Here is a 15,630-nt window from a genome sequence, read left to right as displayed (position 1 = left end):
GTGTTTCAGCTACTTAGACGACACACTCATCTCCTCCAGGGACCCTATTCAATAACACCAATACACACACTAAATTTTTTCCCACGTACAGAAAGCTGGAGTGACACTCAACAAGGAAAAAAGCATTTTCCGGGCAAGCAAGTTTGAATTCCTTGAACACTTAGTCTCTGCCAGTGGTCCCTGCCTGCTCCCCTTGCTCCCCTAGACAGAACATGCAGTAGCGGACTTCCCATGCCCTACTCCTTTCCAAGGCTTCCAGTGTTTTATCAGCAGGGTCAACTTTTTCCATCAACATTGTAAGGATGCCTCTGTACCCAGGAGCCCTTTCTACAGCACTCCATGGTGATAAAAGCAAAGACAATAAATTGGTCCCTTGGACCCAGACCATGATCAAGAGCTTCAAAAAAATCACCAACGCAAACCTTTGGCCCATCCCTATCCCTCTCGCAATAGTGGCAGAGTGAACCAGATGGCTATCAGTGATGTCCTACAGCAATGCTTGGGAAATGTCTGGCTACCGCTCCCCCCCCTCCCCCCCCCCCCCTCCTTTTTTTCTCCCCCCATCTAAGCTCTCTGATGCACAATGCTGCTGTGGCACAAAGGATTGCAAGGTGCTCACAGTCTATAAACCTGTCTGCTATTTCTGATTTTCAGTCCAGGGACGTATCTTTACGATTGTCACAAACCACTGCCCGTTTGCCCTAGTTTTTGCAGGAAGGACAAAAGACCAGATGTCACTCCGACATTTTAGACCACACGAGTACATCAAACAATTCAGTACTGATGTCCGGCATGTTGTCGGCGTTGACACCATTTCGGCAGACTGCCTTAGCCACTTCTGTGCCAACACCCAACCCTTAGAGTACAACATCATGGTCTCTGCACAACAGTGTGACCTGGAACTAGCCCATATCCTTCAGAATGTTGACTTTGGCATCAAACTCCTGCTAAGATCCATACCTGACTGCAAGATGTGGTATGTCCTCATGGACCCTTTACAACCTGATGGTTTCAACAATCACTTCTACCCCTTTGTCGCTCCTGCCTACCGGAAACTGGTACATGACCACGTCAACAGCTGTATACACCCACACTTCTGCCACTGTTATGAGACAACACTTTGTCTGGCTGGGCATTCAACATGAATGCAGCAACTGTGCCCAGTCCTGTACCCGATTCCAGCACACCAAAGTCAGATACCACGTTCGATCCCCTGCAGCTGCCTTTCCCCCACATAACTTCAGTTCACACATGTAAACCTTGATATTGTCAGTCCACCACCCTCCTCCAATGGCTTTTGATATCTGCTGAAAATTATTGAATGATTTGTATGCTGGCTGGGGGCCACTTCTATCCCCAACATTTTAGCTGAAACTGTGGGCGCAGCTTTCCTTCAGATCTGGTGTCCCATTTTGGATGCCCCTGTGACGTCACTACAGACTGCGGATGCCCCCAGTTACTACCCTGCAACATGGTGGAGTGGTTCCACCACACATTTAAAGCTGCCCTTACATGTTGTTCTTCTGAATGGTCCTCTGTCCTACCCTGGTACTTCCAAGGCCTGCGGATGGCACACGAGAGGTGGTATAAAGACAGCCACTCTCCATTCCCAGCAATTTTTTGGAAGCAACCCCACTTCCTCTCGAAGCACCACCCCAGGTTTTGTGCAGCAGCTCCAAGGCTTCATGGCCCAGCAGTGACCAACATCTCCACAATTTCATGGTGAGCATTGTACCTTCATCCATTGTGACCTCAAAGCGCACACATCATACTTCGGTTGGACACATACCAGATACCACTCTGTCCTCAGTATTCAGGCCCATATTTGGGGGTTGCAAGGAGGGACAAGACATTCTCAATTCATCCACAACAACCCTCTCCATCGACAGGCTCAAGCCAGTGTAGAGCCCCATACAACGAATAAGCACAACAGCATCATGGTGGAGTTAATCCCGTTTACCACCAGCCCCAGTCGCAGCACAACCAACACTGGTTCCGATACAATCCACGCCAACCCCACTCCCTACGCTGTTCCTGGAGTGCCACTGGGTGACTCTACCCCTGTAGCCATATCTGACATACTGCCAGCTGACGTCACCACCACCAATTGACGACACGACTGACACAACACCCAGTGCCTGGGACCCTGGTGTAGCCACCGCACTGCCCTTTTCAGACCTCCGGCCAACACAGACATTGCCCTGCCCGCCATTCCCGACACAGTGCTGTGACCACTGCCCATAGCACTCGCATCACTGGAGCAGCAACACTATTTCACACACTCCCAATGCTGCGCACAGGAGATGCCCATTCCAGTCAGTCAGTTCCAAACACTCTTCTGCACAATTGGCACCAGTGTTTTCCTCTCAGAAGGGGGGAATTATGTGGCAACTCCTGCTATTCCCCTCCACTTGTAGCAGCAGACAGTGGGTTGTGCTGATCAGAAACCAGTGATCAGCAAAGCGCCTGGCAGACAAGGTACCACCGCATCTCCCCAGCAACTTCGCTGGTCACTTCCACCGGAGGTGGAGCAAAGAGTCCCATGCTTTCTGGATGCGACACCTACTGAGCCGTCACTCTTCTCCCACTCTAACGAGGCAAGACCTCCCAGCCTTGTTCTCAGTGCCTCGTTCTGTGCAATTATACATGGTACACATTGTCATCTGCCGTCCTTCATTGGGGTATGTGTGGACAGCAGGATTCTGCATCTGTGTCCAGTTTCAGTGGTTTTTCATGGTCCGAGTTAACAAGAGAAGAGCTGTTTTCCCAAGCCGCATTCCCCCGAGGGGTTTCCATTGATGACGGCTGTACAAAGTCTGATGCTGGATGCTCGGTTCGCCCCTCAGTATCAGCACATGGATAACTGTGTGCCATGCAGTACACTTAGATTTTATTGTAGTTGTTTGCTTTTAGAAATAACATCTTCGAACAAACTCGCTTATCTCACTCAGTATACCTCATTATTTATTGTATATTAAAAACAAAGATTCCGAAGACTTACCAAGCGGGAAAGCGCCGGCAGACAGGCACAATGAACAAAACACACAAACACACACACAGAATTTAAATTGTTCCTTCAGTGGCACAGATGAAGCAATTCGAAGAGGGCATGAAACTCGACAGAGGTGACTTATGTAGCAGCTGCTTTCGTGCATGCGTCTCCACGCAAGTTTTTGATACAAAGTTAGCAATGTGAACAAGCAATATCCACAGCAAAACACCAACCTGAAGATGACTGGATGCTTGTCAGCCAAAATATTGTGGCAAGAAGTCGTCATCCTCCAGCTGCAATCCTGAAACTGCACTGAATACTCTTTACTTCAGGGAAATTTCAAGAACCTGCTTCATGTATGTTTAGAAAGTTTACAATATCATGATAAGGCAGATGTCACGTGCTTGTTTGAACAACCTTTAATGACAGGGATAGAGAAGTTAGGTATAAGCAGTGCATGATTTGTGATGGTAAGCACTAGTGTGGTGCACTTGTACCGGTACCTCTGATGGAAAAAATTAGAACCACAGATTTTAAAACTGTTGCTGTCATTGAAGCAATGTAAAACAAATGTTACATTAATATTTTTAAAATGCTCAGAAAAATGTTAAACTAATGTTTTATGATCTCTAAGTATCAAATACACATCCTTGAAGATCACAATACCGGACCTCATTTTTAACAAACCAAGCACTGAGTATAAGTGATTATACACTGACATTTTCCTTTGTACAGTATATACGGGAAAGAAGGGAGTTGCCACACAGGTAAAAATAGATCACAAGTTTAGAAATATTGAAGCAAGTAAATTTTGACAAAGATCAGGAGATATAATTATGTGTTTGTGAGCTGATGCTAAAAAAATATGTTACTTATAATCATACTTATATATAGATCCACACTGGTAAATTTGAACTGTTTATTAGATATCTTGATTCCTTGTTATGGTATGTCAGACAAGAAGAAACAAATACTGGTGTGTAGTGATCTCAGTATAGGTTTTCTTAAAGGATTCTGAGAATGAAAACGAACTGGAAATGTTATTTGGATTGTACAAATTTATTTAAGTAATTAATTTTCCACTACATTTTGCCAAGATAATACACCACTGGTTGGCGATGTATTTATAAACAAAAGTCAATGCAAATAAATGTGTGTGTTAGCAGTAATTAATGGATTCTGAGACCATAATGTGAAAGTAACCGGAATGAACAACACACTGTCATATAGTCCTGAAACACCACTATGGGAATCCATCCCGATCACTGATGAATCCAGGGCAAGAGATTTTTTAAAAATAGCTTGAAAAAAGTGGATTGGGATGAAATTTAGAGAGACAAAATTACAAATATAAAATTTAATATATTTCATGTTATATTTGTGGCATTATTTGAAAATTGCTTTCCAAGTAAACTAGTTAGAAAGTCTTTGAAAGAAATAATCCACATTGGTTGTAGAATACTATCTATTAAAAGTCATGGCCAGTTTTGCTCCACTGGAAGACGCATCCTCAGGTGAGAAAGATTCTTTTTAGTGGGTCATCTCCATCACCTGAGGATGTGTCTTCTTTTGGCATGAAACTGGTCAAGACTTTTAATAAAAAGTATTCTACAGCCAATGTGGATTACTTTTTTCAAAATGTGCAGGTTGGCTGCAATTGTCTGCAATTTAAGATACCATAGCTAGATAGGACAGCCACAAAAAAGCCATGTATCACTAATGGAGTTAGAGTATCTTGTAAACAGGAAAGGGAAATTTGTGTGTCAACAGGAAAAAGTAAAGACCCTACAGTATCACAATAAATTCTTCCCTCATGATTTACTTTTTTGTAAGAAATTAATTAGATTTCAAAAGAAATGATGACACCCACAATTAAAATATTAGAAGACAAAATGATATTTATTACAGTTCTCTGAAACTGACTGTAGTTGAAATGAATATTATGAAAAAGATAGTCACTTCACACCATATAGCGGAGATGCTGAGTCACAGACAGGCACAACAAAAATACTGTCACACAATAAGCTTTCGGTTAACAAAGCCTTTGTAAAACACACACACACACACACACACACACACACACACACACACACACACACACACACACAGAGGGGGGGGGGGGGGAGAGAGAGAGAGAGAGAGAGAGAGAGAGAGAGAGAGAGCTGACGTCACCCTATGAGCAGCAGCAGCAGCAGCGCATGATGGGAGAGGCAACAGAATGAGGGTGAGGAGGCTGGGGCAGGGAGCGGGATGGATAGCAGGGTAGAGGTGGGGGATGGTGATGTGTGCTGGGAAGTGTGCAGGGACGAGGCGGTGAGAGGGTAGGGCAGCTAGGCGCAGTCGAGAGGTTAGACAGAGGGTGGTGGTGATGTCTGGTTTGTGGGGCACCCAACTGCGCTGGTCATCAGTGCCCGTACAAAGTCCCAATTTGTACACAGTCCAATTTGTTCACAACACAATCTAGCCACTGTCATGAATGATGATGATGATGATGATGATGATGATGACGATAACACAAACACCCAGTCCCCGGATAGAGAAAATTCCCAGCCCGGCTGGGAATTGAACCTGGGATCCCGTGATCCAGAGGCACTAATGCTAGCCACCAGACCACTAGCTGCAGATGGACAGAATGCAAGGGAGAGGTGGGGGAGAGGTGGGCTGGGGTTGGGGATAGCAGAAAAGAAGTAAAAAGACTGCGTGCACAGGTGACATAGAGGACTGTGTCATGGCCGAGTGGGAACAGGGAAGGGGCTAGGTGGGTGAGGACAATAACTAACTAAGGCTGAGGCCAGAAGGCTATAATGCAGGGAGATTTCCTCACTGCACAATTCAGGAAAGCTGGTGTTGGTGGGAAGGATCCATATGGCACAGGCTGTGGAGCAGTCACTGAAATGAGGAGTGTTGTGTTTGGCGGCACGTTCAGCAACAGGGTGGTCCAGTTCTTTCTTGGTCACAGTTTGTTGGTGGCCATTCATGCGGATTGGCAGCTTGTTGGTTGTCATGCTCACTTAGAATGGAGCATAGTAGTTGCAGCTTAGCTTGTAGATCACATAGCTGGTTTCACAGGTAGCCCTCTGTCTTTGATGGGATAAGTGATGCTTGTGACCAGGCTGGAGTCGATAATGTTTGGAGAATGTGTGGGACAGTTTTTGCATCTAGGTCTATTACAGGGATATGAGCCATGAGGTAAGGGGTTCAGAGCAGGGGTTGTGTAGGGATGGTTGAGTATATTATGATATTATGTAGGTTTGGTGGACGGCAGAATACCACTGTGGAAGGTGTGGGAAGGACCGTGGGCAGCACATTTCTCATCTCAGGGCATGACGATAGGTAGTCCAAACCCTGGAGGAGAATGTAATTCATTTGCTCCTGTCCTGGATAGTACTCAGTTACGAGGGGAATGTTCCTCTGTGGCTGGATGATGAGGCTTTGGGAGGGGGTGGGTGACTGGAAAGATAAGGCACGGGAGATTTGTTTTCATATATGGTTGGGAGGATAATTAAGAGGTGTCAAGGGCTCAGTGAGACCCTGGGTATATTTCAAGAGGAACCACTCATCACTGCAGATGCAGCGACCATGGGTGGCTAGGTGTATGGAAGGGACATCTTGGTATTAAACAGGTGACAGCTGTCAAAGTGGAGGTATTGCTAGTGCTTATTTGGTTTGATATGGACAGAGGTACTGGTGTAGCCATCTTTGAGTTGGAGATAAATATGGCAACAAGACAGGAGCTGTTGAGAGTTGGTGGAGTATGTTCGAGTATAATGACTTTTCTGGAGAGTAGAAATCTACTCTGTAGGAATCAGCATGCGTTTCGAAAAAGACGGTCGTGTGAAACCCAGCTCGCGCTATTCGTCCACGAGACTCAGAGGGCCATAGACACGGGTTCACAGGTAGATGCCGTGTTTCTTGACTTCCGCAAGCCGTTCGATACAGTTCCCCACAGTCGTTTAATGAACAAAGTAAGAGCATATGGACTATCAGACCAATTGTGTGATAGGATTGAAGAGTTCCTAGATAACAGAACACAGCATGTCATTCTCAATGGAGAGAAGTGTTCCGAAGTAAGAGTGATTTCAGGTGTGTAACAGGGGTTTGTCATAGGACCATTGCTATTCACAATATACATAAATGACCTGCTGGATGACATCGGAAGTTCACTGAGGCTTTTGCAGATGATGCTGTGGTGTATCGAGAGGTTGTAACAATGGAAAATTGTACTGAAATGCAGGAGGATCTGCAGCGAATTGACGCATGGTGCAGGAAATGGCAATTGAATCTCAATGTAGACATGTGTAATGTGCTGCGAATATATAGAAAGATAGATCCCTTATCATTTAGCTACAAAATAGCAGGTCAGCAACTGGAAGCAGTTAATTCCATAAATTATCTGGGAGTATGCATTAGGAGTGATTTAAAATGGAATGATCATATAAAGTTTATCGTCGGTAAAGCAGATGCCAGACTGAGATTCATTGGAAGAATTCTAAGGAAATGCAATCTGAAAACAAAGGAAGTAGGTTACAGTACGCTTGTTCGCCCACTGCTTGAATACTGCTCAGCAGTGTCGGATCCGTACCAGATAAGGTTGATAGAAGAGATAGAGAAGATCCAACGGAGAGCAGCGCGCTTCATTACAGGCTCATTTAGTAATCGCGAAAGCGTTACGGAGATGATAGATAAACTCCAGTGGAAGACTCTGCAGGAGAGACGCTCAGTAGCTCGGTACGGGCTTTTGTTAAAGTTTTGAGAACATACCTTCACCGAAGAGTCAAGCAGTATATTGCTCCCTCCTACGTATATCTCGCGAAGAGACCATGAGGATAAAATCAGAGAGATTAGAGTCCACACAGAAGCATACCGACAATCCTCCTTTCCACGAACAATATGAGACTGAAATAGAAGGGAGAACCGATAGAGGTACTCAGGGTACCCTCCGCCACACACCGTCAGGTGGCTTGCGGAGTATGGATGTGGATGTAGATGTAGATTTAGAAATTGTGGGTATCTTTTACATAGGAGGGTAGGTTCTGGGTAGTAGAGCTGGTGGACAGTGGTGCTCCAAAGTGGGGGCAGGAAGTGAGCAGCAGGGTACAGAGTCTTTTGAGGTCATGTTTTGCATGTTGCTCTAGTTCCTGGAGAGCAAGAGTTTCCATGTGCATTATGGGTTTCATGAGAATTTTATGGATGGAGAGAAAGCTTTGCAAGGAGGTTTGGACTTGGTTGATATGGTTTCCCAGGACTATTGTTGGTGAGAGCTAAGGATTGGCAGAATCTAAACAGATTGAGGTCATTGTGGAAGGAAGGATTGCAGCCAGAGATGGGTAATTTGATGTTAAGGCCATTTGGGGGGGGGGGGGGGGGGATTCCACAAGCTGAGCAACGATGCAGGAACAGTGTGTGGGACTGGGTTCTGGCTAGGGTTAAGGAAACTTTTCTGTATTGATGCAGATGGAAGGAGCAAGGATCCATGGTTGTGGAAAAAACACAAAATAGTACGTAAATAATGTATAACTATGTCAGAAAAAATTCACAAAAATACACCCAAATATGTGGGAAAAATTATGAAAACAATGAAAGCGATGAAAAAGGTGGAAAGAAGAGGAAATCTGAGGGAGTACGATGACACTGAAAGATGAAAACTCACTGAGATTGATGTGAAGTTACAATGAGGTCAAAGAAAAGATGTAAATAAAAAATATTTACTGTGGGTTGCAGGTCTGAGGCTTGATAAGTGTAAAGAAGGGGGACAGCAGATGCAATTGCATGAGGTGAAATTAGTAGGTATGAACTGGGATAGAATGGAGAAGGAATGTGGGGTGGGGAGGTCTTAGCAGAATGGGATAGAAGATCATGTGGCACCGGAAAGGTGCAGGAAATAACACTCAAAAATACAAGGGAGTGACACAGGGAGAGTAATCAATTTGAAGGTACAGGATAATGATATCAGTGGGAGTAGTGTGGGATGTAAGGTGCTGCACCAACAATCAGTGTGGTCTTGTAGCTGTCAGATGTGTGCAGCCAAGACAGTTGATACAGTGTAGCTTGTAAGTACAGCATGCAGTGTGGTTTGTAAGGAGATAAGAGAAACACAGGAAAGAAGAGAAAGGAGGACGGACATTGAGTATAGTAATGCATTCGAAAATAGCAGCAAAGGAAAACAGCATTGGGTTAGGATGGAAGAAAAACCGTCAGGGAAAATCAAACAATGGAAAAATCCAGGATGGAATGTAACAGTATAATGAAAAGGATATAGCGGAAATGCTGAGTTACAGATAGGCACAAAAAAAGACTGTCACACAATATGCATTAGCCGGCCGGCCGGCTGAAAACTTTACTGTACTCAATGTCTGTCCTCCTTTCTCTTCTTCCCTGTGTTTCTCTTATCTCCTTACAAACCACACTGCATGCTGTACTTACAAGCTACACTGTATCAACTGTTTTGGCTACCGCTACCCGTACCCCATACCCCCTACCCCATAGCCCCTACCCCGACCCCAACCGAACACAGACTCTGGCAGCTGAACTCACACTACGAGCAGCAGTGCATGATGGGAGAGGCAACTGGGTAGATCTAAGGAGGAGAGGGGCAGGCTGGGGCAGGCTGGGGCAGGGAGGGGGAGGGATAACAGGGTAGGGGTGGGGGATGATTGACACACTGCTGGAGAGCGTGCAGGGACGAGATGAAGAGCAGGTGGGACACCTAGGTGCAGTTGAGAGGTTAGTTGAAGGGCGGGGGAGAGGTGGGGAGGGGGGGTGGTAGCAGGAAAGGAGAGACGTAAAAAGACTAGGTATATTGTTAGAACAGGGTGTTGTGTAGTGCTGGAATGGGAGCAGGGAAGGGACTAGATGGGTTAGGGCAATGACTAATGAAGGTTGAGGCCACACAGCAATGTAGGATATACTGCAGAGAAAGTCCCCTCCTGTGCAAATCAGAAAAGCTGCAGCTGGTGGGAAGGAACCATATGGCACAGGCTGTGAAGTAGTCACTGAAATGAAGAATGTCATGTTTGGAAGCATGTTCAGCAGCACATAGTTGAGAAACAGGTGAATAATGCAGCCGTGAAAATCTTTGATGATTTCTCCAAAGATATAAATGCCTGGCCGACTGCTGTAGTTGTCATCGTTATCCTCAGTCCAAAGACTGGTTTCACGCAGCTCTCTATGCTACTCTATCCGATGTAAGCTTCTTCATCTCCGAATAACTACCACAACCTACATCCTTCTGACTCTGCTTAGTGTATTCATGCCTTGGTCTCCCTCTACCATTTTTACCCTCCACACTTCTCTCCAATACTAAATTGGTGATCCCTCGATGCCTCAGAATGTGTCGTACACTACTTCTAGTCAAATTGTGCCACAAATTCCTCTTCCCTTCAATTCTATTTAGTACCTTCTCATTAGTTACATGATCTACCCATCTAATCTTCAGCATTCTTCTGTAGCACCGCATTTCAAAAGTTTATCTTCTTGTATAAACTATTTACCATCCATGTTTCACTTCCATACATGGCTACACTCCATACAAATACTTTCAGAAAAGACTTCCTGACACCTAAAACTATACTTGATGTTAATAAATTTCTCTTCTTCAGAAGCGCTTTCCTTTCCATAGCCAGTCTACATTTTATATCCTCTCTACTTCGCCATCATCAGTTATTTTGCTCCCCAAATAGCAAAACTCATCCACTACTTTAAGTGTCTCATTTTCTAATCTAATCCCCTCAGCAACACCTCGTTTAATTTGACTACATTCCATTATCCGCATTTTGCTTTGTTGATGTTCATCTTATATCCTCCTTTCAAGACACTGTCCATTCAATTCAACTGCTCTTCCAAGTCCTTTGCTGTCCCTGACAAAATTACAAAGACATTGGCAAACCTCAAAGTTTTTATTTCTTCACCATGGATTTTAATTCCCACTCCAATTTTTCTTTTGTTTCCTTTACCGCTTGCTCAATATACAGACTGAATAACATCGAGGATAGGCTGCAACACTGTCTCATTCCCTTCCCAATCACTGCTTCCCCTTTCATGCCCCTCAACTCATACCTGCCATTTGGTTTCTGTACAAATCGTAACTAGTCTTTTGCTCCCTGTATTTGACCCCTGCCACCTTCAGAATTTGAAAGAATGTATTCCAGTCAACATTGTCAAAAGCTTTCTCTAAGTATACAGATGCTAGAAACATAGGTTTGCCTTTCCTTAATCTAGCTTCTAAGATAAGTCGTAGGGTCATTATTGCCTCATCCGTTCCAACATTTCTATGGAATCCAAACTGATCTTCCCCAAGGTCGGCTTCTACCAGTTTTTCCATTTGTCTGTAAAGAATTCGTGTTAGTATTTTGGAGCCAGGGTTTATTAAACTGATAGTTCTGTAATTTTCACACCTGTTTTCTTTGGGATTGGAATTATTATATTCTTCTTGAAGTCTGAGGATATTTCACCTATTTCACCATCTTGTTCACTATATGGTAGAGTTTTGTCATGACTGGCTCTCCCAACACTATCAGTAGTTCTAAAAGAATGTTGGCTACTCCTGAGACCTTGTTTCAACTTAGGTCTTTCAGTACTCTGTCAAAATTTGTATCATATCTCCCATTTCATCTTCATCTATGCCCTCTACCATTTCTGTAATATTGCCCTCAAGTACACTGCCCTTGCATAGACCCTCTATATAACTCCTTCCACCTTTCTGCTTTTCCTTCTTTGCTTGGAATTAATTTACCATCTGAGCTCTTGATACTCATGCAGGTGGTTCCCTTTGCTACAAAGGTCTCTTTAGTTTTCCTACAGGCAGTACTTATTTTACCCCTAGTGATATATGCCTCTACATCCTTACACATGCCCTCTACCCATCCTTGATTAGCTATTTTGCATTTCTTGACGATCTCATTTTTGATACGTTTGTATTCATTTTTGCCTGCTTCATTTATTGGTTTTTTATATTTCCTCCTTTCATCAATTAAATTCAATATCTCTTCTGTTACCCAAGGATGTCTACTAGTCCTCATCTTTTTATCTACTTGATCCTGTGCTGCCTTCATTATTTCATCACTCAAAGCTACCCAATCTTCTTCTACTGCATTTCTTTCCCCAGTTCTTGTTAATCATTCCCTAATGCTCTCTCTGAAACACTCTAAACCTCTGGTTCTTTCAGTTTATTCAGGTCCCATCTCCTTCAATTTCCACCTTTTGCAGTTTCTTCAGCTTTAATCTACAGTTCATAACCAATAGATTGTGGTCAGAGTACACATCAGCTCCTGGAAATGCCTTACAATTTAGAATCTGGTTCCTAAATCTCTGTGTTACCATTATATAATCCCTCTGGAATCTTCCAGTGTCTCCAGGCTTCTTCCACGTACACAACCTTCTTCCATGATCCTTAAATTCTATGGTTACGTTATGTTCTGGGCAAAATTCTACCGGGTAGCTTCCTCTTTCATTCCTTACCGCCATTCCATATTCACCGACTACTTTTCCTTCTCTTCCTTTCCCCACTATCGAATTACAGTCAACCATAACTATTAAGATTTCATCTGTCTTCACTATCTGAATAATTTCTTTTATTGCATCATACATTTCTTCAATCTCTTCATCATCTGAGGAGCTAGTTGGCATATAAACTTGTACTACTGTGGTAGGTGTGGGCTTTGTGTCTATCTTGCCTATAATAATGCATTCACTATGCTGTTCATAGTAGCTTACCTGCACTACCAGTCTTTTTAATTCATTATTAAACCTACTCCCGCATTACCCCTATTTGATTTTGTATTTATAACCTTGTATTCACCTGACCAGAAGTCTTATTCCTCCTGCCACCGAACTTCACTAATTCCCACTATATCTAACTTTAACCTATCCATTTTCCTTTTTACATTTTCTAAGATACCTGCCCAATTAAGGGATCTGACATTCCACGCTCCAATCCATTTAGCACCAGTTTTTTTTCTCCTGATAACGGCCTCCTCCTGAGAATGACATCTTCCTGAGTAGTCCCCGCCCGGAGACCCGAATGGGGGACTATTTTACCTCCAGAATATTTTACCCAAAGCCGAATGGGGGACTATTTTACCTCCAGAATATTTTACCCAAGAGGACGCCATTATCATTAAACCATACAGTAAAGCCGCACGTCATTGGAAAAAGTTATGGCTGTAGTTTCCCCTTGCTTTCAGCCGTTTGCAGTACCAGCACAGCAAGGCCATTTTGGTTAATGTTACAAGGCCAGATCAGTCAATCATCCAGACTGTTGTCCCTGCAACTACTGAAAATGCTGCTGCCCCTCTCCAGGAACCACATGTTTGTCTGTCCTCTCAACAGATTCCCCTACATCATGGTTGCACCTATCGCTATCTTTATTGCTCAGGCACGTAAGCCACTCCACCAATGGCAAGGTCCATGGTTCATGGACAGAAGGGGGGAAGGGAGGGGGGCAGCCGATGGCAAAGCTAAACCTGAAAGTAAGCTGAAATGTTCTTCCTGGCAACTCCTATTTCACAGAAGAATGTTTATTTTAAATGTTGTAACTTAATTATGTACTAGTGTCATTAAGTAATTGTGAGCTCAACTGTAAATGGTTATATTTATATTTAAGTTATGTTAATATTCTGCAAACTGACTCGTTCGATGTTGTTACAATACATCATGGAAAATGACCCATGGAACATGTGACTAATCAACTAGGTTTAAGATCTCAGAATGTTTCCTTAGATGAATAGAAAAATGACAATGCACTTATTGCTCAGCTTTAAATTTCAGCGAATAATCCAATACTCTATATGTGCATCTTCTCACAAACTTAAGGTGACTGATATGCTTTGTGAATTAAAAATCTGAATGAGTATAGCTGGGATCACGAGTGCATTCATAAAAAAATTACGTATCTATGCATAAAACAGATTTTGTTGATCAATTTTACTGATTATCAGCAAAATTTTGTGCACAGGGCTTTGTGATCTGTATAATGGGTAATTTTCCACATTTCAAAATTCACAAGCAAATTATATCTTGTGTTGATTGGACAGTAATTAGTCTCAGCAGAAGGCAATGAAAGATAAAATCAAAACAACTGCCTTTAATTTATATTTTACTAGCCCCAGCTCACCGTGTTACCACCAGTAATTTATTAAAAAACAAAAAATAAGTCCTAGAATGTATTTGTCCCAATCTTTTATTAGCCCATCTTCCTCTTCTGCCCATCTCCACCATTCCTCTCTTTGAATGTCCATCTTCTCCTCATTTTCCATCCCCATCCCCATGATAGGTAGATATGTACAAGGTAGCCTAAGTGTTAATTCAGGGTATAAGCTATCTACATTCCAAATTTCATCCAAACATATCCAGCTATTTCAGTATGAAGGAGTAAGAAACATACTAATACTCTCTCTCTCTCTCTCTCTCTCTCTCTCTCTCTCTCTCTCTCTCTCACACACACACACACACACACACACACACACTCTTTCATATTTATAACATATATAAGATTGTAAACAGTCAGTCCACAATGAATGGCAATGTTCAGCAGAGAGCACTGTGCTATGACTGGAACAAACATTGACTGTGTAACATCCCACAGGTTAGTAAGTGGTTAAAAATGGTTTAAATACCTGTGAATATCTTACATTCGGTAAATGTACTGGTTATAATAATGCAAGACATAATTTATAATATGAAATAGTTTAACAACATTATCAAACACACTATAATATTCACTGCTTTGCTAGAACCAGTGTAAGACATTTTCTAAACACAAAAAAAATCACATTAATATTGAAATTGCAGAAATAAGCATTCTAACAATGCTAAACAATCAATTATCTATATCTTGTTAATTAGGCTCGAGATTTAATTCCTACCATTTACAGACGATGAGAATGAAATATATTATTCTTTTAGCTAAACATTTTCCATACATTAATTTCCTGAATCTGATTTTGATTGTTTATGGTACAAAGGGTATTGTAACTACTATTGTTTGGTATTGCTATTATTCTTCTAAAAGCCTTTTTCCTACCATTGAAAAGTAATTGAATTTAATTATAGCTGGAGATATAAGAATACTGATCTAATAATACATAATGCAGGGGTGGTATCCATAAGCCTGGAATGTTAGAACTGGTGGACTTACTTTCAACTCCTCATTCTTACTGTCATTTGGAAGATAAAAATTTGCTTATTTCTTTTCATGGTTAGTAATCCATCCAACACAGCTCCTTTACAACTAAAGACAAACATGTAATCCTCAACAAGATTCAGCTGATCCACAATCTTTTTCTCCTGCTCATGGTACATCTGTGTAGCACTGGACAAACATCACTAAGGAATAGGTTCTCTTTTCAATCCATATTACTATATTTATTGAAAGAAATGCGGCAAAAATTTGAAATGCAAGATTGACCAGATTGCAAAAGCTTAAAGCTGTGCATTTATAGATTATTTCTAGTGAAAGTAGCTCTTAAATTCTAATATCTAATGGCATGAAGTACAAGAGAGAATTCAGAATATGGATACTAATCCAATCAGATTTGTGTTACTTGAATACCCTTTTGATATCATATGAATGATCAGCAAACAATAATTATATTGGCAAACTGATAGAAAGATATCTTGTTTTTAATGAAAACCTATAATTG

The 15,630-nt window shown here is 42.4% G+C and overlaps 1 protein-coding gene across 1 annotated transcript in view; it reads right to left on the bottom strand.

Moving 5' to 3' along the window:
• Positions 1–15,630, bottom strand: part of LOC126335440 (protein FAN-like) — a 185,014-nt gene that overhangs the window by 70,504 nt on the left and 98,880 nt on the right. The window lies entirely within an intron of this gene.

Source organism: Schistocerca gregaria, chromosome 2 (assembly GCF_023897955.1).
Source record: "Schistocerca gregaria isolate iqSchGreg1 chromosome 2, iqSchGreg1.2, whole genome shotgun sequence".
Lineage (NCBI taxonomy): Eukaryota > Metazoa > Arthropoda > Insecta > Orthoptera > Acrididae > Schistocerca > Schistocerca gregaria.
This window is presented reverse-complemented; position numbering and strand designations above follow the sequence as displayed.